At 44.9% G+C, this 27,000-nt stretch overlaps 1 protein-coding gene across 2 annotated transcripts in view; it reads right to left on the bottom strand.

The window, feature by feature from the left end:
* The window catches only part of PCMTD1 (protein-L-isoaspartate (D-aspartate) O-methyltransferase domain containing 1), a 454,916-nt gene extending 428,980 nt beyond the window's left edge, over positions 1 to 25,936 (bottom strand). Inside the window, exon 1 of one of the 2 annotated variants that reach the window (XM_078687315.1) lies at positions 25,823 to 25,936. The gene's annotated coding sequence lies outside the window, so the exon portion shown is untranslated. Of the gene's footprint in view, positions 1 to 25,788 lie in introns of both variants that reach the window. The other variant, XM_078687314.1, reaches the window with a different exon arrangement.
* Between the last annotated feature and the right edge of the window lie 1,064 nt (positions 25,937 to 27,000).

Raw genomic sequence — 27,000 nt, 5'->3', positions numbered from 1 at the left:
GCAGTCCCCAACTTACTACCCACTAAGTGCAGGGATCCATTGGCCTTCTCAGGCACCTAAGCTGCCAGCTACAACCACTCTTCCATCTCAGACTGAACCAGTAGTGATAAGATCATAACGACAGCAGTGAAAATAGATAGATATTTAGCAGGTAGGCAACATAAAAGAAAACTCTTGGCTTAAACAAAATTAACTGAAAGAGGTCACAATTGTGAAGGACTTGTGTTCCAATATCATGATAAAAGAGACAAATAATTATGTCCAAGTACAGAGAAAAGCTGCCCTTTCCATTGTACTTTGATTTTCATCCCAAAGGGGTATTCTGGGTCAGGTTTTACAGTAAAAGGCGATGCAGGATTAAACCTCATATATCCACAAAAAAAGTAATCAAAATTATCTGCAATGATTGGCCAATTGTATGGCATTTATCCACTAACGTGCAAGATACATTATATAACAGAACTCCTGTTCCCTCCCAAGTATCCATCCACCTTCATGGTTCCACAGGTGGAATACTGTGAAATAAAGCAAAAAGTAAGTAGAAAATATATCCTGGGACATTAACAGCAAATATCTCTTGTTTCTCAAGCATGCATTTTAATTTGAACAATTGCAGCACAGGCAATGGATCCTTCCTCCAAATACATGTGTTAAGTTGTTTATTTGAATTCTGGGCAAGGGGACTAATTGATAAAGTGAGCGAAACACAAGCATGTACGTTGATGGTGCACAGAAGAGGAATTGCAGCAAAACATGGAGTGTTGATGGAGACCTAGCTAACTGTGAAGTTTAAATGGAATGATAAAGACTTCTGCAGGAGGATATAATATAGGTTACATATCCTCTTTATGGCTCGAGCCTCTGGTGGTCATAAAAACAAAGTAATGGGAAGGTGAAAATATGTTTTGAAATGGGGAACCTAAATAACCTCTTTTGTATTGATTAGCATCCCCCATAATACAAATGAAAGGCTGTCACCAAACAAGGTGTCAATGTTATAAGTGGCAGACCTCTCAGAGGCATACTGTCATGTACCATTGCAATTCCAGACCAGTCAACTGAAGTTCTTTATCACAAGTCTTTCATGCTACCTGGACGTGCTTATAGACGTGTTTCTTCAGGCATTGACAACAGGGTTATTTTGAGGTTCGTTTCAAAGAGAAGATTTAACCAGACCTTATATAAATCAACAAAAAAAGAGTTTTCAAAGTCCTACTGAGAGAGAAGTTTAGGTCACACTCATATAATTTCTCCACCGAGTGCAGAAATGTATTGAGCCAAAACTGAGTGCTTCAGTTGAAAAGAGTGCTTCTATTGCATGTTTTCTTGTGGCAAAGCTTACACTTAATGCAGAAGGATTGAGTTGGTTCTACTGGCAAGTCAATGAACACAGCTATAAAAGAATTGTAAGAAAGAAAAAACAATGATGTAGAAAGAATATTAAACGCATTGTATATATGTTTTACAGAACGGTAATAGAGGAAAACTTTTGAACATCCACCAGTCCTGAAGAAGGTGGGACAAATAAATAAAATCCCCATATTTTAGTGTGACCCAATGATACGAGCCGGTTGTGTAGAAGAGATGCAAATGTACTCTCCTGATCTGGGGACAAAGGGATGTCCATGAGCACTGTATAAATTGTTGCAAAAGAGTGTAAGGTGTGAATGATATTTATGTTTGAGGTATGGATGTGGGTCTTGCGACAATTGTGTTTTAATATTGATATACTTGAAAATATTGTAATCTATACATTGTTGGTGGTATGAACTGAGGAAGGAAATTTATGTTTGTTCCAAAAATAAAGGATTTAAAAAAATATATATATTAGTATCATTAGTGGATGAGGTTCCAATTAGAAGAAATATAGGTTTAGCGCAAATGATTGTGATATTTCAGTTTCTTACCCCTTTCTCGAACCCATCCACGACAGAGTACTGCCGGCTATAATAGTTCAGTCAACATCAGTAACTAGTTCTCTTGCCCTGTGAATGACAGGATTTCCTGAGCACATATGCGCATCCTTCTGAAAATATGATTCAGTGACAAGGGATGGTTGGCCTGTCCTTCAGTTTTCAATTTCCTCATTTTACAATTCCCTTTTAATTTATTTGCTTCTCTTAATATTTTATTTTTTATTAAGCAGATACTACTGCTCTCTAGGAAATGCTATCAGGTTGTTTCCTTGCCACGCATTTCATGTACAGTGTGCTCCATCCAGCATGCTAATTTCCTCTAAACCAGGTGACCATTACGGAATGCTGTTTTGTATAGTGTATCTTTATTTTACCACTCCATTACAGCAACACCTTGGCTATAAACGTGGTGGCCATACTGGAACTTTAAACCAACACGAAATATTTACATTATAATGCAAGTCAAACACTTTCTGCCATGTTTAATTTTGTTATTGGGAGCACATTCACACCATGTTTAGATGGCAACAAGACTGCTTTTTATTACTTGTATTCCTTTAGTTTATCTTGCATAAGTTGTTGAGTTTGTGCAAGTTTTATTGGGCCAGAGGGTAAATGCAAGAATGAGTCACTGGATGGAAGAATGAATCTGAGTGCAAAGATGAGCAACAGAGTGCATGCATGAAGGCACTTTTATTCACATGTCAGACCTATTGGCATTGACAAAGCTTGTTTACCATGTATTGCACAGCATGTTCAAGAGGGTGGCTATCATCTGATATTTTCAGGAGGAGACGTGACCTAGTGGCTCAAACCTGAAGACCCAGGTTCAAAGCCAGCTTCGGCGCTAAATTCAACGCAGTGTGATTCTGGACAACTCACTTAATCTCCCTGTGCCTAAAGGTTTGCCTAATGTAGATTGTTTCCCAACCCCTTATGTAACGCATAGTGTGCCATTGTTTCACAGCTAGGTTTGTGCTTCACAAATATCATTAAATACATACATAGTGAATTGGAAGCTCATGAACATATCTAAGCAGACTGCAAGAAATAGGATTAACTAATGAATAAAATGTGAACAAGTTTGTAAAGACGGAGATTAAAGTATTTAGTCCGCATAATCTTAGTTTAAATGGTTACAGTGAAGGAACATTTTGTGAAAGCAGCAATTCATACACCTAAGGCAATTATGAAAAAAAGAGTTCAGATCCTGACTGTGGTTAGGTCAATTGTGAAGAAAAGAATTAAAAATATTAATGGATGTATTTAACCCTTGAGGTGTTTTTTGCAGCAGTAAGCATTGTTTAGATGATGCGATAAATTCCAGAAAGCTTTTCATTAACTGACGTATTGGCGAAGCAAGCACTTCTGCCCAAGGAAAGCTGGTGTAATTGTTACATTCCTTTTTAATTCTTTATTACAAGAATGTACCACAAAATGTAAAGGAGACAAGAAAATTATGCTGCATCCTAAACATGGTGCCCATAGGGTCACAATAAAAACTTTAGTAGTAAAAACAAACATTGCAATTCATTTTAACAGAACAATGTGAGTAGAATAGATAGGTGTATATAACGCACATCATAGAAAAAAATGATTCTTAATGGGGCAAAAATAAGGTACTATTTGCTTTGAATTACAGTAACCCAAAGACAGTTCAAATAAACTAGAATGACAAAAAGTAAAATGTGATAAAGTAGATTATTAGTTGGGGTGATGATTGTGAGACCACACCAAGTAATATTATCACTATTCCATATAAGGTCCAGTTTGTTTTTACTATAATTTAAAGCACAGCTTTGTCCTGGTAGCTGTGGCACAGATAAGTCAGGCTTAATTCAAAGGAAACAAGTGTAAATCAATTATCAGTACAAAGTAGTAAGTTGTAAATACAATACAATAAGAACTTGACTCCAATTTATAAAATGTGTATATACTTTATTGAGCAAACAGATACCAAACAACAAAAATCAGATTTGGGGAACCGGAGATGAGATTTTTAGGAGTTTTAGACTTTTCTAATACCAAAAAGCACTAAGTGCCAACCACGGGTATCTGCCCAAACTAGACCGGGACAAAGTCTAAAGTGAAAGAGAAGGACGACCATGACAGCCCGTGGGTCGGATATTAGGACCAGGTTCGCCCCGCTGGAAAGTTTACCTTCTGACTAAGTCGTTTTGTAGGGGGGGAAGTCTTGTTGACTAGGTCATCGAAGGGTCACACACACACACCTCTATAACCGGAGCGCTACCAACTGAGCTGCAAAAAACTCAATACATTTGTTACACCCCCCAGAAGTGCACACTGGCACCCCCAGCAGAGCAGAGGCATGCATGCAGGCCCCAGCAGAGCGGCAACAAGGCATGCATGCAGGCTCACACCCCAGCAGTGCACAGGGGTACATCACGCACCCCACCCCCTCTCCCAGCAGAGAGGAGACGGGGCAGGCAGCACTTACCACCGGCGGGCTCATTGGGCTCTTCGGAGTAGCCTCGGGGCACATATGGTTCGGGGCACACTCGCACACAAAACGTGCAGAACAAAAGGAAACGCGCAGCCCGCCATATGCGAAACTACAGCTCGGCAGGCTGAGCTCCCTCAAGTTGCCATTGCGCAAATGAAAGAAAAACGTGCACAGAATCATGCCAAAGCGCATAACAGGCGCTTGTTAAAAACACAAATTGGCGCTTCCGCCATTATTGAAATGGTAATTGAAAAAGCAGCTGGTCGTGCAGTCTTTACCCGTCCTCCGAAATCCAGCCCGTGCGGGGCAATGGGAGAGCAGAAACAAACCTAACACTACCACGTTTCTCCGAGGCGAGGCAGAAATGCCTCGGAGAAACACACGGTCATTTTGGGATTCGGGGGCGTGGTTTTTAGGTTTGAGTGACTGAAGACGTCACAGATAGAAAGAACATAAAAAACATGCCCCCGAATCGCAAAAAGACGGGGCTTGATCGGAGTGACGCCCCTCTCCTCCAATGGCTGGCCAGCATTTACTAGGCCAGCCAATGGAGAAGAGGGGCATGTTCAAAGCTCCCTCTAAGAAACATTAAATCTTCGGGCTCCGCCCACACTGCTACGCAGTGAGACACAGTCCTCGACCTAAAAATCATTTATCATGTCATGTGGACCAGGGAAACGCCAGCTCAATTCTATACTGGTAGGGAATGAGAGATTAATCTCTACTGGTACTTTCCCATATTTAGGAATGGTCTTTGCTGCGAAAGGCTCGTGGACTGGGCATTTGGACCACGCCACGAGCAAGTTCTCAAAGGCCCTCAATTCTATTTTAAGTCTCCCCTGTCCGAAGAAAACAGGTGCTATCCCAGCTATTTTAAGAATTTTTAAACTGCAATGCGCTCCTGTAGCTACGTATGGGGCTGAGATATGGGGTTTGGTGAAGAACCAGTGCATCCAGAAGGAAGAAAATCGGTTCTGTAGAAAGCTGCTGGGTGTTCCAATCTCCACCTCCCAGTATATCTGCCACAGGGAACTTAATCTAAATTTTATTTTTGATTTTATTAGTGCTCGACCAGCTTTATTTTGGCTCTTAGTCTGGAGGAATAAATCTGAACCCTCAACACAAGAAATTATAAATGATTGCCTCAAATGCGAGAGAGGAATGGATATTCCTGGGCTCTCGGGGGACTATCAAAGTCTATGTAGCATCGACAAAGGTAGCCTTTTTTTAGACCCAAGTAGAGCCAACTCATTCCACAAGAATGACTTGAAAAAAAGCACTTTATAACTCAGAAAGGATCAGTGAGGAATCTAAGAAATCCTCCGTCTCCAGTTACATGGGCAAAGAATTGTATAGGTATCCTTTACCAATATATCTCACCTTGCCAATGACTAACTAGGAAAGAAGCCTCTTATTTTGATTGAGAGGCGGAAATGTAAGATTCTGGTTATGTTTCCCTTTAGGCTATCAGCTAACATACCATGCCCTTGTGATGGAGCGAGCGCACAAACTGATTTGCACTTTTTCGTCTTTTGTAAATATTATTTGAAATATGTAACATGGGTTTTAACTCAGTTTTTTTGAAAACACAGACCTCTTTCCCTGGGGAGATCTTATCAGATGCTGTTTTCTTTGGATAATGAGGAAATAATCTTTCGCACTAGCACTTTTTTGAGATTTGCCACCCGAGCACGTACAATGATGGCCAATCTTTGACTTTCTTTCTGGATAGGAACCTTGCTAAATTGTCTGATGTTTACTATGATCTAACAAAGTTTTTTTATATAAGGATTTTATATTATTATTGTTAACTTGTTGAATGTGCTTTTATGAATTCTTGGAATTCGAATAAAGATTTATGAAATTAAATGAGTCTTGAGGTCAAAATTCTGCACAAAGCATTGGCCAACCACCTCCAACCTTATATCGCCACATTGAGCTACACGGACCAGGCTGGATTTATGCCTCAGAGGGCTACGCAACATAATATCAGACAAGCGCACAAGGCCATAGCCACCATCCAGGGAAGGGGCATGCAGGCCACTCTTGCTGGCGGATATGGATAGGGCAATTGACTCCCTTAGCTGGGTGTACTTGCTCGCACTCTTAGACCGTCTAAATATTGGCCCGAGATTCTTGTCCTATCTAAAGCGGTTATATACAGATCTCGCAGCGTCGGTGCGTGTTGCCGGATCCACCTCTTTCACATTTTCAATACGCAGGGGCACCCGCCAGGGGTGTCCCCTGTCGCCATATCTGTTCGATCTTGCCATGGAGCCTTTGGCGGCATGGGTGCGGATGGACGCGCAGGTGGTGGGATTTGAGTGGGACCATGGGCTCTCGGACCGCATCGCTTTATATGCGGATGATGTCCTATTCTTTTTAACAGACATAAATAAGACGGGACCGAGGCAGCTTCGCATTATGCACATTTTTGTGAATCATCAGGCCTTTTCATGAATCCGCGTAAATCCACTTTGTGGGCGCTGGGGGGAATCGCGGGTCTGGGGCCCTGGACATCAGCGGTGCAGGTGACAACGGAGGGAGTGAAGTACCTGGATGACTTCCTATCAGATCGGCCGAGAGTTGCATAGTACAACAATATCGCCCCGGTATGGACATGATGAGATGAAAAGTTGGACGCACATGCCCCTTTCTATTTATGGCTATTTTCAAGATGGTGTTGTTGCCGCGCCCAATATATCAGTTGCAGAACCATCCGAATCCGGTGCCTCCTTTGTGGTTTTGACAGGTCAACGTGCCGCAGGGACAATTACTATGGGCAAGGGGGGTTGGGGGGTGTCTAGAGTGGCGCTGCGGACTTGCTTTCAGCAGACATATTGTGGGGGCTAACCACGTCTGATATCCAATCATATTATATGGCATTGCGTCTCTTGGTACTGAATGAATGGTGGTATGGGGACAGGCAGGACCCCGCTTATGCAGTGGAGCGACGGTGTATGGGGGAGTCCACCCTACATACCATTTTGTACTCAGCGTCACTGCGCAACTCTCTGCTGCCGGCCATTAGGGTGGTATTCCAAGTGTGGAATCAGTCCCTCCGAAATAAGGGGTGGTGGAACAAATTGACTAGGGAAACCCTAGTATGGCACAATGGTCGTTTGCCGCAGCTGGCTGCATTATACGGATTTCGAGGTCGGGACAACATAGGAGTCTCCACTTTAGGAGATGTAATATGAGGCAGGGTGATTAAATCATTCCAAGATCTTCAACAAGAATACCACATGCCTGAAACCAAGTTTTATAAATACCTTCAACTTTGGCATGCCATTTACTCCAGCATCTCTGGATTTGAGGCTCTCCCCGAATTCAGTCCAATCGAGGCCAAAGTCTTCATGGGCGATCTGCAGGACCATAAAATATTGAAGATTGATCAGTCACTGGTGACCCATAGCTCCACTATACTGGATAAACTTAGAGAGGCATGGGCTAGTGATCTTGGCCAACTGGACGGCGCCGACTGAATGGACGCACTGGCCTCCCCTAGGGAAGTAGCGATAGCAACGCGGTTGCGTCTTAGTCAATACCTTCACCGGGCTTGCTATAGCAGGCTCAGGCTGCCGAGGGCAGGCCTTGTGACATCCCCGATATGCCTGCGATGTGGTCAGGAGGAGGGGTCCCTAATACATACAATCTGGCCTTCCACAGCACTCACGACATTTTGGATGGGGGTCTTGGCCTGTCTGGCAGAAGTGTTGGGGTGGGAGCTTCCCTCTTTGCCAAGACTAGCAATTGCAAATATCATGGAGGGTATAGGAGGTAACATTTACAAGAGGCACTTGCTACTGTTGGGGCTGACATTGGCTAAACTGGATATAGCGAGACTGTGCAAGGCGACGGCCCCACCTTATCTTTCGGCGTGGAAGAATGGTCTGGACTTCTGTATGGGGTTAGAGATCCCAATATTTAAAGCCAAGGGTTGCCCGCAAAAGCACCCCAAAATCTGGAAAAGATGGGCAGACTACCAAGGCTTTGACTTGAACCCAGTGCCACCGGTGGATGTATCTATGTCTGGGTTGATATGTGGGCCTCATGGGTAAGGGATCAGTTATGTAGTGAGAGACTTGATTTGTTGGGATGGGCAATGGGGTGGCCAAAGAAGCGCAGTATTGGGTTAGTGCAAGTGGGGGGTGGGTGGTTCAATGTGTTCATGTTATATTGTTTTCACTGACTATGATACTCGTAATGTACAAATTAATCGTCAATGAAAATCATTTGCAATGTTTAATGTGGCAGATGTTTCCTGGGTTACGGAGCACTGCACTGTACATGACCGTTGACATAAAAAATCTGTTTAAAGTAAACGAAAACTGCAAAGAAGATAAGCGAAAGCTAGAGTTGGTAATGGGCGAGTGGGGACTTGTCCCCAGATTTCTACCTAGAGTGATGGGCAAAATAGGTTTTCCCCTTTCCCAGTGTGTTTCTCCTGACCAAAGAGCTGATTTTGTGATGGGTCAGGATAGATCGACAGGAAAATTGATTTAGGTGGAGGGAAGACTGCATCTCACTCTAAGCCAAAGGTCTTCAAACTTTTTATTGCCATAACCCCCCCCCCCCCCTTGTAAAATAATTTTACTGGGTTGCAGTTATGTTTAGTTTTCCATTTTTAAAAAAGTACAAAAAATACACGATTGCAAATATGATGATGGGAGCATGGTCTTCCAGAAAAGTGTAAAATTATCCTCAGTGCATGAGACTTTTGGGGGTTATTTAGATCTGATCCCCCACTCCCTCACAATTCGACACCACCAGGACTTGAGTAACAAAAACATTACTGATGGCCCATTACAGAGTGACTCATTGGCACTCTGTTGTCATTCACTAAAAGCATAGCACTGTTTCCCATTTGACATTTGCATTGGCGCCCCAAAGGCAATGTTAAAGTTCCTCTTGTCAGGAAACCCACGCCACCCATCTCGTAGAGCAATTCGGGCTCAACCAGGGATGATTGGGGGCAAGTGGCGGGGGTTAAATTAGGATCTCTACTTTGTGTTGGGCAGCTTCAAGCAAAGTCTAATTTAAAATGAAAGGAGCTTAGAACATATATAGAGGACTGCCATGCCCTGAAGAAGCCTTTCGGGAAATGGAGTTGGTTATCCTGGATAGTTTGCATTTTGAAAACAAGTTGTTGATGGTTGGAGTTATCAGCAAGTCCATTTTCAAAACCTTGATGAATAATATGCCATTCCCTATACCAAATCTTAGGGCAAAATCGTAACTACGCCTGTGGCAAGTAGAGGAAAACGATTTTGGGTTGGGGCGTGACGGGGAGGAGGAGCGCTCATGAATCCTGGATGTTTGCCTTATAGCTAAGTCCTAGCCTGATGCAACTTGAGATAGATTTCTGTTGATTTAAAAAAAAAACACAAATACACAAAAAACAGTCCAGACCAGAACCACGTAGAATGCCCCTCTAGGGCTGATGATGACATTGCTATTGTACTGATGCACAGTCAGCATGCTCAGCGTTTTGATAAAGCTAGCCACTGTGGCTAAGAACAAAATATTTATGTTTAGCCCCAGGCCAACAAACATGCACATCACAGAACAAAAGTGGCTTCACTTTAGGATCACAGCAATTTCGCTCATATAGAGTGAACACAGTGATGGACCGTCTGTCTGGCACCGTGAACTTTCTGTGTGAACCAATGAGGATCTGGTGCAGCCACCACTATCACAAAGTCTCTACTTTTGACCACTCCCTGATTAATTGTACAGCTGTATCTGGAGTATTTTGCTGTATTGCCAGGACTAGACGCTGATTCTAGTGGCTGGGGCTTTCCCTCATTATGGTAGGCAGGCCTGCCTGTGCTGCAGCCTGAGGTGACATTGAAGGCCAATAAAAATATCAATCTGCCACTCTCCTGTCATATTCATACCCAGGCTTCTGTAGTCTCTCTCAACTAGACCCCGAAATGGACCTCATGTTTAAGATGTTTGCGTAGTTATAAAAATATTCCCTGCAGGTACTCCAGTGTTCCTTGGCCTAACATCCCAAAAAATGAGTCGTGCTAACAATATGTTCAATAAGATCTATGCTTGTCCCTTCTATTAAAACTACTGAAGGAATTATAAATAAGTGTTATGGGCTACGGAGGTCCCTCACAAGTAACTGCAATTCTGTCTTGAAGTGTTCGGATAAAAGTTAACATCATCTTTTGTCATCAATAGAGCATTAACGCAAACACAGGCTTGGGGTCTGCCAATTCTTGCTATTGCCACAGTAACTTTGTCCACTGAGTAGTACAGCATTATTAGAAAATATACATTCTTTTAATTCAATTGCAGGTAATGGAAGCTCTCCCCAAGTTGCCACTGCACTAGACTGCCATTAAAACAATGGGGTTTACCCAATGAGTCAAAGGACCTGGGTAGCAGTTTATATATAAAAACAAAGTGGTCCTTGACACAACTTCAAACTGTCACTTAATGTAAATCGTATTTTTTGAGGTAAACAGATGAAATCTGTAAAAAGGAGATGTATTATTTGCAAAAAAACAGTATTAATCCAACAAACCCAACACAAACAATACAAAAGGCCAATTATACTTGATCTTTCTTTGTATAATAACAAATTTATTTACATGTTCATAAAATAATTGATCAAGAGAAGACTGCAAACTGCAGTAAGAAAAAAAGGGGGTGCTCAAGTGAATTGAAAAGAGAAAAAGCTCAGAAGACAAAGTTAAGATAATTATGTACAACTAGAAATACAATTTTTTCAGTTGGACAACCAAAAAAGCCTACCCATACATTAATATACATATAATTCGATCATACGAAAGGGGAAGGGGCAGGGACAATGACAAGAAAAAGGTGTAGGCCTCAGAATAATGGGGGTGTGATAGTCGACGTTTCGACCCTGGCGCAAAAAGGGGAAATTCACGACCTCTGCTGCGGGTCTTGTTCAGGACTGGGGCTCAGAAGGAGGGGGGGGGGGGGCAGGGGACCACTGGTAACGTGTAGGGCTCACGTCAATGCGACTGGACGGGCCACCTATCGATGATTTATAGGTGAAATTCCAAAGTTGAATGGATAATAGAATGCACAAATATGTGGGAATCCGGATGTCCGGGTGTGTCGTTCCCAGTCTTCATCCAAAGGTGACTTGGCGAAGGGTCACTCACTCACGGGCAGTCATACGGAGTCCGGTATCCAACCGGAAAAGGGGCCCAATGTCTAAAAGGGTCCTGAATACTATTAGTCCATTAGATGATAATCCAATCGGCCACCAAAATGAATGGGGTGCAGAGGACGGCAGATCTAAAGAGCGTCTTGTCGAGGTTACCAAAACTAGTGGGTGTGTCCAGAGGTGCACGCAACGTAAGGTCACTGCACTAGTCTGGCTCGCTCATATTCCGCATGGTGGCAGGAAAGACAAAATTCGCTAGGGTGGTGTATTGGTTCCCAATCACGTCCTTAGTGAACATAGCGCTGTTCTTCATACTGCATACTTATTAGGTGGAACATATAGTACTACAGCTAGGCACTAATTAAAACTTTAATTTATAAAAAGGCCAACAGTAGCGACCCACACAAGTACATATGTATGTATGCATGCAAAGAAATAAAAGGTTAGCTGTAACATAAGGGGCACTGTCTACAAGGTAATTTGAAAAAAGTAGATAACAAGCATTGGCATAGCCAATAGGTCTCGCCTTTCGGACATTTATGTGTTTAGCTAGAGCAACTGCACATAAATAAAGAAATTAAAATACTGCTTGGCTGATAAGTACGAGCACAATATATGTTCAAAACGGAGCACATGCCATCTCTGGCAGAGTCTATGATGAGTCCTCAGTGCCCCATCACATGGTGGACCCGGACATTGGGCTGAAGCTGGCCCCCCGTGCCCCCTCTTGCAAAGCCTCCTGATACCCGTGGTGACTCTGCTCCCATAACAATGTGGGTTCTTCTTGGGATGTCGAGGGCGTGCACGGCAGTGTGGTTTACACCTTGTATTATTAATCTATCAGCATTTCAGAATATTTTATACTCGAAGTGTCTCCTTCTTTGCACTGCAAAATTAATTAAACCACTCAAAATGGAGAAAAACAACATTTATAGCGCTAAGAAGCGCTGACTCCCCAAATATTCTACCCGTAGTAGCAGTCGCTCTGTTGCCTACGGCTGTAGCCCGCCGGCCCCTGTCACACTGATTGGACTACCACGCGCCTCTTAGGAGCACATGGCGAACCCTACAATCCAACACCTTGAGCACTTTCTATGAGCTAACGCGTCTTCTTAGCAGCAAACGGCAAACAACGCAATCCAGTGCCTTGAGCAGCTTCTACAAGCCAATTCTTATCGATAGCACAATAATAACTATTTATCACGTAATAAATACAACAGAGGTACACAAATGGCGAAGGCTGAAATATAAGAAACAGTAATAATGACGATAAAAATAATAATGCAAGGATACTACTACTGCTAGTCCTGCTACTACAACTAATCACAACAAAACTAAAAATAATAACAATATAAGAGTACTGAAACTGCTGCTAGTACTCCGAGAAGCTTAATAACGTTGCACACATGGATGTTAACAGGATATGGTTCTTCAAAGCTAGCCGGCAGAGAAAATGAAAAATGCTCATGACTCTGCTGCAAGCAAAATTAAACAATAAGGCATTTAATTTTACAGCAATGGGTTTACTTTTATAGAGTTTAGATATTACAATGTCAACTTTTTAAATAAAAGTTTCCAGTTTGCACAAAGCACATGTGCTTAAGGGCTGTAAAAATGTAACCCCAAATAATCTAACACAGAGAACTTTATACTTGGTGTAAGAAATTGGATTATTATTTGGGGATGGAGACTTGTTAATGCTTATAAGAGAGGTGTTGGCCTATCAAAAGGGTTTGACGGGGAAAATTGCAGTTTTGGGACTGCTACTGTAAAGCTAAAATGTTAGGCCTGACCCCATGTTTCCACGTCCACTGTAGTAAATGGCACAATAGGAGCTGCAGTCCACTAGTAGAATGTAACCCCTTTGGCACGTTAGACGGCTGGGAGCCGCCCAACGCGGAAGTGCTCGAGTGCTTCAGACAGCTCCCGGCTGTCCGCACACATGACACTGGAAATCCCTCTGTTGCAAGCACCTGATGTATTTGCTTTTCTCCAAAACAGCTTTGGGAGTTGGGGGAACAGCTTCTTTAGGTCATGAGGCTGTTCTGGGTTTTCAGTGAAATGACGATCAGCGCGCATGGCGCGCTGACGTCATTTAATTTCACTGAAAACGACAATGAAATGAGTTGTTCGATTCTTTTCACTTTCAATGCTTCACTGCACAAAAGGCTATCTCAGCCGCGAGCACCAAGGCAGACGGGAGAGGTATCATTAGAAAGGGGAAAGTCCGCCCTTTTCAATGGAACCCCTCCCTAGTGGATCCCTGCTTGGGGATTGCTGTAGGAGGGCGATTCCCAAGCAGGGATTACGCACTAAACACCAGGGAAGGGTCCCTTGGGCACAGGCGTTTGCTCCCCCCAACGTTCTTGGATTAAATGTGTCTTTCTGCCCTCTAGAAAGCCCACTAGCAAGCCAGGGACTATTTGTTTTGTAGTTCTGGGGTGGGGGCTGCCCCGAATAGGCATGCCAATGCCCCCACTCCCCTAAAAATATTGCCTCAGTCTCCCCCACCCTCCTCCCAGGAGGCAGAAGGAGGCAATAGCACCTGATCTGCGCCCCCACCCGGGAAGGGTATGGCAAAAGCCCCCTTCACCCCTCCCCCCAAGAGGCAGATGGAGACAATAGCACATGATCTGGAGGGAGTGGCGATAGCCCATGAGGCACCAGGGATTTTTTTTATTCTTTATTCGTAGAGGTGGGGGCTGCCTTAAATGGGCATGCCAGTGCCCACACCCACCCAAACACAAATTAGACAGTTTTTCTGCCCCCTCGGGGAGAGGAAAGCCCATTAAGCACCAGGGATTATGTGCTTCTTGAATACGTGGGGAGGGGGCTGCCCACAATGGGCATACCAATGCACTCACCCCCCCCCCCCTCAAAACACATATGGGAGAGTCTTTCTGCCCACCTTGGGGGCTAGACAGGGTTAGTACCCTAGATTTGTCCCACATGGAGGGACAGAAAGGCCACCAAACACCAGTTTTTTTTTTTTTATTATAAAAGGAGTGGGGGCTGCCCACAATGGGCCAGCTCGAGTACCCACTCAAATGAAATTGTCAAGTGTTTCTGCCCACCCCCTGGGCGGCAGATGCGGCAGTAGTCCTAGATCTGACCCCCAGGGGCGGCAGAAAGCCCACTAGGCACCAGGGATTATGTTTTGTTTTAATACATAGGGGAGGGGCTGCCCAAAATACGCGTGTCAATGCCCCCACTCCCTCAAACAATACTGGGACAGTCTTTCTATCCCCCTGGAGGGCACATGGGGAAGCCTATTAGACACAAGGGATTTTCATTTTTTTTTTATAAAAGAGAGATGGGGCCGCCCATAATGGGCATGGTAATGCCTCCACCCACATAAATGGGGACCAATGTCTTTCTGTCACTCCTTGGGGGCAGGTAATTCAATAGACCCTGATCTGCCCTCCCTCCCCAGGAGTGGGGGGTGAGGGGGGGGGGGGGGGGGCTAGAAAGCCCACCAGGCACCAGGGACTATTTGTACAAAAAAAAAAAACTTTCTGAAAACTAGACACTAGGGGGAATCCAGGGAGGAGTGGCTTGTGTGAATCCCCCAACGTTTTCTTACCCAGAATCCCTCTGCAAATCTCAAATTTAGCTAAAATAAATAAGATTTTTGCATTTCTGTGTGGGAAAGCTATGGGATCACGGCGGGCACAAATTTCCTACCATCCAGCATACCTCCAAGTCTCCCAATAAAACTGCTACCTCCCATGTGTGCATGGGCCACATGCCTGCGACAGGGAAGGGCTCAAAGCATATTGTGGAGATACACAAATTATTACCAAAGGACCTGGTTTTGCTAAGGGGGAACCTGCTTTTTTGGTCTTGGCTCGGCTGTCATCAAGGCAAACCTAGAGACATTTCTGAAAACTAGAAACCCATGGGAGCCCAGGGAGGTATGGCTTGAGTGGATTCCCCAACATTTTCTTAACCAGAATCCCCTGCAAACCTCAAATTTAGATTTAAAGAAAATCAAACCTCTCACATTTCTACATCGGATCACTGCGCTGGCATAAATTTCCTACCACCCAGCGTTCCCCTCAGTCTCCCTAAAAAAATTATACCTCACTTGTGTGGGTGCGTCAAGGGCCTACGACTGGGAAGGGCCAAAAACAGAGATTGATGGGGATAGCACAGTGAGCTCCAAGCGCGATATTATTTTATATATACATTTTAAGCTGACTTTGATTTTGACAGTCACACAAGTGAGGTATCATTTTTAATCAGGAGACCAAGGGGAATGCTGGGTGGTTGGAAATTTGTGCTACCACTGTGATCAAAGACAGAATTGTAAGGAAAATGTGATTTGTTTTTGCTAAATTGGAGGTTCGCATGGAATCATTTTTCTGATAATTTTGATGTCTCCACAATACATTTTGGGCACTTCCCTGTCATGTTAACTTGTGCCACCAACACAAGTCAGGTAGCATTTTTATCGGGAGACTTGACAAAATGCTGGGTGGTAGGAAATTTGAGTCGGCCTGGTGATGCCACAACTTACCCACACAGAAATGCGAGGAAAATGTGTTTCTTTTTAAACTACAATTGAGGTTTGCAGGACATTTTGGGTAGGAAAACATTGGAGATCCACGCAAGCCATACCTACATGGACTCCCCCGGTTATCTAGTTTTCAGAAAATGTCTGGGTTTGGTAGATTTGCCTAGATGCCCACTGAGCCTGGGACAAAAACGCAGGTGACTTCCTCTGCGAGGGATTCTGGGTTATAGAACCTGGTGAGAGCCACACAAGTCACCACATTCAGGATTCCCCTGGGTGTCTAGTTTTCAAAAATTTACAGCTTTGCAAGGATTCCCTAGGCGGAGCTATGGTCCAAAATCCACATCTAGGCACATTTCAAAAGATAGGGTCAGTTTTCACTGGGAAAATGTGATGTGTCCACGATTAAGTATTGGCCCATTTTCTGTCGCGGGCACAAGACATACCCACACCAGTTAATTACGAATTTTATTGGGAGACTTAGGGGAACACAGAGTATCAGATCAAGTGTTATTACCGATTGACTTTCTATGCATTTCTGCCTTCCAAATGTAAGAAAATGTGGAAAAAAGAAGTCATTTTGAAAAATGCACTCTAATTCACAAATTCGGAGATGTGCAAATAACCACTGCTTCTAAACTCCATATTTTGTTCTCATTTCAGAAATACATAGGTTTCCTTGATACCTATTTTTCACTCGTTATATTGTATAAAATGAATTGCTGTATACCCAGTACACAATGACTAACCACTGAAAGGCGCAGCTCAGTTATTGGCTCTGGGTACCTCAGGTTCTTGGTGAACCTTCAAGTCCTATATATCCCCGTAACCAGAAGGGTTTAGCAGACGTAACTGTATATTGCTTAAAAAAAAATCTGCTATACTTAGAAGAAGTTACAGGTGAAAACAGACAGAAATGGCTGTCTTTTTTCCCACTCAATTTCAAAAAAATTATTTTAACTTAGTTTCTATAGGAAAACCTTACAAAATCTACACAAATGACCCCTGGCTGAATTCAGAGTTTTGTCTACATTTAAGAAATGTGTAGCTTTTCGAAAGCCATTTTTGGTTTCACACCCATTTTTACCACTAACTGGAAGGAGGTTAAAAGCTAAAAAAAAATAGGACAAATAGGCTATGTCCACGTAAAATGCAAAGACTGTGTAGAAAATGTTTGTTTCTGACTAAAGTCTGCCTTTCCCAGAAAGCTGGGAAGATGGCAATTTTAGTCCCGCAAACGCTCCATTGATACCATTTGCAGGGTGAAAAAACAGACACTTTCTTTTGCAGCATTCCCCCCCCAAAAAAAAACATCGTATGTTGGCTAATTTCTTAGTCCCCTCGGTCATCCTCAGGATGTTGGAAGAAAAGGAAGCAAATTCAGCATGGATACCATATGTGGAAGAAGTGTACAGAGAGGCCTAAGTGCGAACTAACCCAAATAGACAAAAAAAGGCTTAGCACGTAAGGGGGAGGGGGGGGGAAGAAGGGAAGGAGTCAGCTTCCAAGCCCTGAGTACATTTTGTACCACATACTTGGGACTAATAGGCAAGTTAAACATACCATTTTAACCATGATAAAATGTGGAGGACAAGCACTTTACCGCTGGTTAACAGGGGTAAAATGCAAAGAGTTCTAAACCCAGCAGAAATATAGGGTTAAGCAGAAGGTGAAAAATCGAGAGTGCCCATGCAGAAAAGGCCAAGAGCTAGCGTAGAATAATCAAACTGTTGATAGGCTTCACTGCTCAGGTGGTAGAAAGTGGACAAGTTGCTACCTTTGCAGAGGCACTTCTTTGGTTTATGACCCTTTGAACCTAACTGTGCCCCTCTGAACCTACCTCTGAACCTACCAGTAATCCTCTATCAACATCTTCCCTAGCAACTAAGCCTGTACATGGGACAACCTTCTCCTCATGTGCTGGCTCCACCTATGAGGTGACTAACCCTAGCTTGGTCACAGCTGGTGCATACCAGTAGGTGAACAGTGCCATATTTACCAACAAGGTGATGTGGCCCATTCTTCCCTCCATTAAGATAGATCTGAGCTCTTGAGGCGGAAGCCGAGAGCGTTTTTACTTGATTTTAAAAAACTTTACTATTGTACTGATTGTCACTTTACTCTGTTGCACTTGGCACTCACTTGCTCCTGTTGTGATCGCGCAGTGGATCCTGCGCTGCCGCGGCCCCCAGAGCAAACAATCTCTCCCTGCCACCATCTCGGCGAGGACGGAGGCCACGCCCCCTTCTGAGGCCACGCCCCCAACGCCGCCCTACAAATAGCGCTGAATACAAGCGCCCCTCATTAAGATAGATCTGAGCTCTTGAGGCGGAAGCCGAGAGCGTTTTTACTTCATTTTAAAATACTTTACTATTGTACTGATTGTCACTTTACTCTGTTGCACTTGGCACTCACTTGCTCCTGTTGTGATCGCGCAGTGGATCCAGCGCTGCCGCGGCCCCCAGAGCAAACAATCCCTCCCTGCCGCCATCTCGGCGAGGACGGAGGCCACGCCCCCTTCGGAGGCCACGCCCCCGCCGCCGCCCTACAAATAGCGCTGAATACAAGCGCCCCTCATTAAGATAGATCTGAGCTCTTGAGGCGGAAGCAGAGAGCGTTTTTACTTGATTTTAAAAAACTTTACTATTGTACTGATTGTCACTTTACTCTGTTGCACTTGGCACTCACTTGCTCCTGTTGTGATCGCGCAGTGGATCCAGCGCTGCCGCGGCCCCCAGAGCAAACAATCTCTCCCTGCCGCCATCTCGGCATGGATGGAGGCCACGCCCCCTTCTGAGGCCACACCCTCGACGTCGCCCCTCCACACCTACAAATAATGTGTATTTTTCGGACGCGCAGCGGGCGCGCCGAAGGCGCGCCAAAGGGAAGCCCGTCTGCGCCCGTCCGCGCCAGGCCGGGTCTTAGGGCAAGCCTCGCTGGCCACCTCACCTCATACTCGTCTCAATCCCTCCGAGAGCTACAGCATCTTGCCCCCCCGCTGTCTCCTAATACCAACCGCCGTATACACACAGCCGGCCTGACGCGCCCTGCTCTACACCCTCCATGCGGACGCTCACCTTCAGTCAAACCGATCAAGAACGCTACCTCCATTAGGGTGTCATATTTGAACACCCGCTGTCTAGTAAAACACTATGAGGACATCTACATTTTATTATCCAACAACAACACTGACATACTCTTGCTGACTGAAACATGAATAACGTCAGAGTCCCTCCCAGATATTTTGGCGGCCCTCCCCCCTGACTATTACATTCTCCATGCCGATCGCCCTGGTGACCGGCCCGGGGGTGGGGTGGCAGCCATTATATCTAAGCGCCTGAACTCGATCTCCTCTTACTCCCTCCCCCTTCCTAAAGTGGATAACTTACTTATTACTGTGGAAACTGACTCCGGTGCCCTCACTTTCCTCCTCTTATACCGGCCTCCATATCCTATGCCATCCTTCTCTACCCTCATGAGCGAACAGCTGTCCAATCTACTAACGCAGCACTCCAGCTTCGCCCTTTTCGGCGACCTAAACTACTGGTTCAATGACACCAACGCCGGTCCCCATGCTATAGAGCTCTTTGAGTCTCTCAACAGTCTGAACCTCACCCAACAGGTCACCCGACCCACCCATACCAAGGGCCACATCCTGGACCAGATCTGGACCTGCAATCTGGCGCTGTCCCAGCCAGATATATCCCCTTGTGTCTGGTCAGACCATTACTTAGTTGACACCTCCATCACTGTCGTCGGCCGGATTCCTGCTCCTCTGATGGCCGGCGGCTTCTCACGAAAATGGAGTACATATGACTCCCAGGGCTTCATCACAACCCTGGCCGACACCCGTCCAGTCTTTAATCCCTCTGATGACATCGACAGAATAGAATACGACATCGGATCCTGGCTGAAGTCGGCCAGTGACCACTTTGCCCCCCCTGGTCAAATTCCCCCGCACTAGGCATCACCATTCTCACAGATGGTTCTCTGATGACCTCAAACAACACAAATTAAAAAACGCGCCAGCTGGAACGCATCTGGAGACGCGATTATTCCATCTCAGCCAGGCAGACCTATATGGCTGCGCGCAGAGAATACAAAACTGCCATTACCCTAGCCAAAACAGAACACTTTTCCAATAGGATCTCGTCGGCGGTTAACAAATCTAAGGAGGTGTTCAAAGTCATGAATGAACTTACCACAGACGACAGAACCCTCCCAGCCCAGACCCCTACTCAAGAGGCATGTGACACTCTCAACCTCTTCTTTGTGGAAAAGATCACAAAAATCAAAAACTCTATCCCTTCCCCTCCCCAGCCATACCCATCGGACAGTTCCTCTTACAACCCCCTGACCCTCACTACCTTTCCTGCTCTGAACCCTATCTCATTAGCGGAACTGGCCACTCGCGTTAAATCCGGCTCCCCTAATGACTGCTGTCCGCCATCTGTTTTGCAGAGTATCTGCCTTAATCTACCCGACTGTATTCTTCCCCTACTGAATGGTTCACTCAGCAGTGGCATCGTCCCTAGCTCTCTCAAGGAGGCCATCCTAGTGCCCCTCCTCAAGAAACCTGGCGCCGACCCCGTGGAGCCTTCCAATTACCGTCCCATCTCCCTTCTCCCCTACTTCTCAAAATTAATGGAGGCCCATGTCACCCGATGTCTGTCAAACTTTATCGAATCTTCCTGTCATCTTGAGCCAAACCAAGCCAGCTTCAGACCTGCCCACTCTACTGAGGCCGTCATTCTGGCAGTCCTGGACACACTCAGGAGCAATGCGGATGCGGGGTTCCCCCAAGCCCTCGTACTCCTGGACCTGTCGGCCGCGTTCGACACGGTGGACCATAACATCCTACTCCACCGTATCGGACAGGCAGGCATCCAGGGTACTGCTCTTAAGTGGGTCGAGTCTTTCCTGACTGGAAGAACACAGGCTGTCCGCCTGGGCCCCTACACCGCAACAAAAACCCCCACGACCTGCGGAGTCCCTCAGGGCTCCTCTCTTTCACCGCTCCTGTTTAACCTATACCTCCGGCCCTTGATCCACTCTCTTCAGAAATGGGACATCATTGTCTACAACTATGCCGACGATTTACAGATTGTCCTCCCGCTCAATTCACCTCATGCCATCAACACGTTTCACGCAGTTATGATCCACATCCAACATTGGATGAACCGGAACCAACTGAAGCTAAACCCCGGGAAAACTGAGCTCCTTCTTCCTGGACTCAGCCATGCTCACTGGGGCCCGCAGTTTTGGCCCTCGGAGCTAGGTCCCTCCCCAGTCCCGGTCAAATCAGTGAAGAGTCTGGGAGTGATTATCGACACCGAACTGTCCCTTAAAGCCCAAGTGGGTGCGGTAATTTCATCTTGTATGTACCAGCTCCGGAAGATCCGTAAAGTTCGCCACTTACTTCCGCCCGCCGCACTTACCCAAGTTGTCATCTCACTTGTACTTTCTCGTCTGGACTTCTCCAATTCCCTCTACTACGGTCTCCCACAATCCCTGCTACACCGCCTTCAGGTTGTCCAAAACCAGGCGGCCCGCCTTATTCATAAAACCCCCAGATGGCAATCGGCCAAACCTCTACTTCACAGACTGCACTGGCTCCCAATAGGCCAAAGGGCAGCCTTTAAGGTGGCCTGCCTCACATTTAAAACCCTCCACTGCTCCGGTCCCGCGTTTCTCAAATCCTTAATTACTCCTTATCGTCCAACTCGCAACCTCCGATCAGCCCACCGTCACCTGCTAGTTACCCCGAAAGCTAAAACCAAGAAATTCGGTGGTCGTCGCTTCTCCCACCTGGCTCCCGGGCTTTGGAATCTCCTCCCTCTCTCTATCAAGTCCACCCCTTCCCTCCTGAACTTCATGAAATTGCTTAAAACTCACCTCTTCCCTTCCCTTGGTTAAAACTCCACTGCTCTCGCTTTCAACCTCACTCACTCTGTCTTAAAGCGCCAGGAAGCCTTTTGGTGTTAGCGCGCTCTACAAATTGCACTTAAGATAAGATAAGATAAGTCAGACTTCTGACCCAAACTGGGGCAAGCGCTACCCAAGAAGCTAACAATCAACTGAGGCCACTGACCGCTATCAGTGTAAGGAGCTAGGTCCCTGGTTTTCTACTCTCAGGGGTTGCTGTCTGTATAGCAGAGGTATGGAGAACACTTAAAAAGTGTGATAATCTGGGTGCAATGAAGCCGTCATCAACCACTTGATGGGTTGTTTACTGTGTGTTTCACTTAAAGTGGGGTAGTCTAACCTACATTGCTTCACTGGTTAGGTGATTTTGTGGCATGACTTTGACATTTGAGCACCAGCATATGTTATATTAGCTCTGGTAATAAGAATGTATATTTCCCGTTACTTATAACGGTGGTGGAGCTGGGTTCTGTTTCAGGAATATTGACATTAATTCAGGTGGTCAGTCCATACATAACTTTTGGGCACCATGCAAAACGTCACAGCACTGTCATTTTGAGGTCGAGCCTGGGCAGCGCATGCTGTATTCGAGTATGGACCCATATTTTTCATTGGCTTGCGTCATTGTCTTTTGTAAATGCTGGCTTCCGATTCTCTAATAGGCTTGTTAGTACCTACTTAGTACCTCCTTGTCTTTATTTGTAACCTCCCATGAGGACTGGCCCTTTTACTTCTGCTACATGGTATTTCTTATTTTGTCTGAAAGCACTATTTTCTTTAACGAGCTTCTCCTACAGCAGGCACCACATGCTTTCCTGCAACATTCAGCGTGCCATGCGCGCTTTCACTTTCAAAGCAGCCCGGGACAATGGCGGCCACTTCTTTTAAATGAAATAGGTCTTGCATTTACAAGAGTTTGTGAAGACAATGTCTTTTATGTATGGGTTAATAATCAAAACAGATAAATAAAAGGCATTGTCATTTACAATGCCAATAGCTTAAACTCTCGCAAATACGAGATGCATTGCTTTGCAAATGCTTGTTTCTTTTGGTTCCTGGAGATCCGTATATCAAATGGAGCAAGTAGAAAAATATTTTCACACTTTATGCAATGGTGTGTGGGACAAGCATTTCGACACAGAGGTAAACCTTGTCCGGGTCCTAAGGGAGCAAATTAATTTGTTAACTAGCCAAAATTAGATTGTGATGAGACTAGAATTTAGTGAGTACGAAATTTGTCCGTTAAAGCCAAACACTTTCTGCTGAAAGTATGCACTATGGGAAACATAATTTACCATGCAGTCTGAACCAGGCAGTGCCTTTACAATGCACTCTTGAACAACAATTGTGTTTTTACCATGCATTCCTTTAGCACGAAGGTCGTTACAATGACTTGCTTTATGGAACACAGTGTTGGACTCGTGTTGGATTTTAAGTCAACACCTTCCCTAGCGATACACAGACTGGAGTTGGAACAGTAAATTATACTATTCAAAGTCCAGCGCTTCCGTATGGCAAGTCGCTGTAACTAAGTGCGTGCTAAAGGAACATGTTGTAATGACACAGTTGTTGTTCAGACTGCGTTGTTAAGGCAAGAAAAAAGGGCATGGAGCTAAATAGTGCAGAAGTAAGAAGTTTAACAAGGATGTGATTGAACGTTTGTACTACAGGTGTACACAGACACCTAAAAAACTCAAGGATATTGTAGAACTGAATGGACTCGATGTAGAGAAGTTGTTTTACTTCTGGACATGCTGACATTGATACCTTATGATTAGGGCTCCCCTTATGGTATTTATTTTTTGACAGTTCCATCTGTATTTAGCCAGATTTATTTTTTGCTCACTGTTTCTTTATTTATCCATTTTTTTGTGTTTTCTGTATAAATGAAGCTGCAATGGGTATTCTTCCACATTTGGTTAAATGATAAATGTATACTCCCATTTAAATGTCCAAAAGGTTTCAGCAGTATACAGCGCAATAACGTTATCTGAAAACACTTGCATTGTAAAATAGCATAAATAACGAACAGTGAAATAAATTCAAGGTGCTAATTGCCTTAGATTCAAGGAGGCATTGAAGAAGTCAAATTTAGAACAGCACTGTGTGTAAAAACCACTCCATTAACACAGTTGTAACCAAAGCAAATCCAGGCGGGTCAGACTTACGCCAGAGTGTTGGCTATCCACCTATGACAACTCCATATACATTAATCTTCTAAATGGAAAGCATTCAGGCAGGGTTTATCTTGAAAAGCTAGAAACGACCTTGCCATTATAGACTTATGCTGAACACCTTTGCACTAAAGCCCAGTAATACGAAGAGAGGACCTTTAGCAATGTGGTGGACATACGTTTTTTTTTATATTTATTTTTTATTCAACAATTTGCTCAGATACATTACACTAATCTTGTACAGTCAGTTAAACACAGGTTTAACGCCCACTATGGTCTCCCTACCCGTGCCTGTCGAATTGCAAAGGACCGCTTATGTCTAATATTGCAACCAGTGTTCTATCTTAGTGGGCCCAAAAGCAGTCCACGCATCATGTTGAGGATAGAATAGATTCTCCAGTATGTCTCCTGTAGCCTTCCCACCCACCCCAGACGTTCGTCCACTTCCCTGGGGACATAAGTTTATTTGTTGTGTTATATTTATTGTTAATTATTGTTATATGTATTCATTTATAAAGCACTTGGTAACTAAAAGTGCATCACATCGTTGAGGAGATATTATAAGGGGCTTATGGAGTGAGATAGAGAAGGAATAATATCAACGTAAAAAGCGTCTAACGAACAGAAGGTACGAGGTGAGTGGCAACATAACTCGTCACAGGAGTTACACAATAGCTGCTTTCACCCGCTTTTGCCCTTTTGGCATAATTTCAACCTCGCCAATATGCAACAGGCTTTTCGGTGCGCAAGGTGTAAAGTGGTCCCGGTGGCCCTCAAACTACATTTTCACTCTATCAATTACATGAATCAATGCGGAAAAAATGGGAAAGTATTGTTGCGTTTTCGCAGTTATCTTGTCTCTTATGTAGCTGTAAAGTTGATCTTACCGACACCTCTGTTTTATTGTGGGAGCCCGGAAGGACCGGTTCTGGTAATGCTTTGCTGCAAAATACCAACATGGTGAGGACTGGGCTGTTGGACTATTATGGACACGGCGTGCACAATGATCTATATTGTCCATGCATTACAATACAATGTCTCTTTAAGTTACAAGGTTACAGGTACCTGCTACCAAAATGGCCCCCGCGTCAGTACGGACGGATATTTGTCAAATTTCTGATACAAGAAGATGGGCCTTTGGGACACTGACAGTAAAAACGTGAGACAAAGACGGTATAGAACACCGGCAGCAAACCTTCAAGACAGAGCTAACGACAGCCACAGACAAAACAAATACAAGCGGAGATGGCCCTGCATTACAAACACTTAGCAGGCAGGGCTTAGAAGAAAGCACATTACACAAGTCTGGAGCGCAGCCAGGTGGAAGCTGTCTGGCAGCACCGTCGTCCGCCTGCTGTGGCCCATAACTCCACAACACCGGCTCCGCACCCACCTCCATGCATAACAAGTCCTAAAATGCAGTTTCTCTCCCGGCAGGGTTCAGCAATTCCAATTCACCTGTACTAAGCGACAATGTGTAAAAAAAAACTGCGATAGCAAGACAGTTACGTTGCCAACGAAAGCTCGGCTAAGGGACGGGACACAATCAAAGGACAGCTGTCCTGCTCTCGGAAAGAGAGGAAACTGCAGTCCCTTGCCTCCCCCGCAGAAACAATATTGGATGACAACATTGTAGTTACCTTTTCCCTGGATTGTCTGGCCGCTCCACGTTACCTGTAACTCCGGCGATGCGTACGCATGTAGGCCATGACCGTGGACTGGGCTCCGACACCGGCACCCCCTGTACCTCAGCTCTCACGGACGAGATGAAAAACATAACCCTGGGGGGGGGGAGGCGGGCGCCGCCACTCTGTTTACAAGACTCGGCCAATGGCCGCGCGGCGTCACCAGGGAGAAGGGGCGGGACATGAAGTACGCACTTCCGGCAGCTGAGCGCTTGTCAACATTGGGCCGACTCACCCCTCCTTGTCTGCAAAGAAAAGCTGGCTGCCGGCGCGTGGGCCCTTGTTTTGAAGGCACCGGAAGTTATGTTTCACACGTTGTCAGACGCATCGACATACATAATAGTTAATGTATAGCTACAGTAGGTATGGCAGTAAAAGAATTCCACTTTTCTTATAATACGATAGGAAGTAACTACGCGTTCACTAACAACAACAATTTGGCGTCCGAAACAGCCATTTTTTTGCGTATGTTAAAAGTGCATTGCCAATGAATTTCTCAATACCACGAGTGACTAGTTAAGCCAGTCCCTTTTTTTAAATTGAGAATGATAGGGTTTATAGTCTTACTTAACCCAGTATAAAATCAGGAGTACCAGTCAGAGTTCTATTTAAAAGCATGGGACTGGCCTATAGTCTAGGAACATTAACAGCGATGTAAGCGTTGAGGCTTTTCCTCTATAGTGAGGTTGGTAAAGTGATTTTTATGAAAATGCATAATTCCATTACAGGGTGTGGTCAGCCTAATCAATTATTGAGATTGAAAAAGTGTGTTTATTTTAACATGAATAATGTAGACCTCGATTTCAAAATGGTTGTGGCAGTCAGCATCCATTTTCCTTGTCAGCTCATGTTCTATCCCCACCAATAGCACATAATTGTTAACTTGTAAATGCTTTTTGAAACACGTTATCAACCTTCATTCTTTTGCTGCGTCAGCATAGAATGCTTTCCCAAGGTCTCACCTATTGGGACCTTGATTCTCTTGATATCTTAACTTTGCCGCTGGCCGCGCGACGCAAAGGGGAGCTGAGCGAGACAGCGTCTTAGTACCACATGCCGCGCGAGAGGAACTGCAGCGCGCCAGCCCCAGAGCCGCCCTCGTCATTAGCGACCAATGGGAGGGCGTCCCCTGGCGTTGTGGGCGGTCCCAAGGGGTTTATAGGTAGC

The sequence above is a fragment of the Lissotriton helveticus genome, chromosome 4_1 (assembly GCF_964261635.1).
Source record: "Lissotriton helveticus chromosome 4_1, aLisHel1.1, whole genome shotgun sequence".
Classification (NCBI taxonomy): Eukaryota; Metazoa; Chordata; class Amphibia; order Caudata; family Salamandridae; genus Lissotriton; species Lissotriton helveticus.
This window is presented reverse-complemented; position numbering and strand designations above follow the sequence as displayed.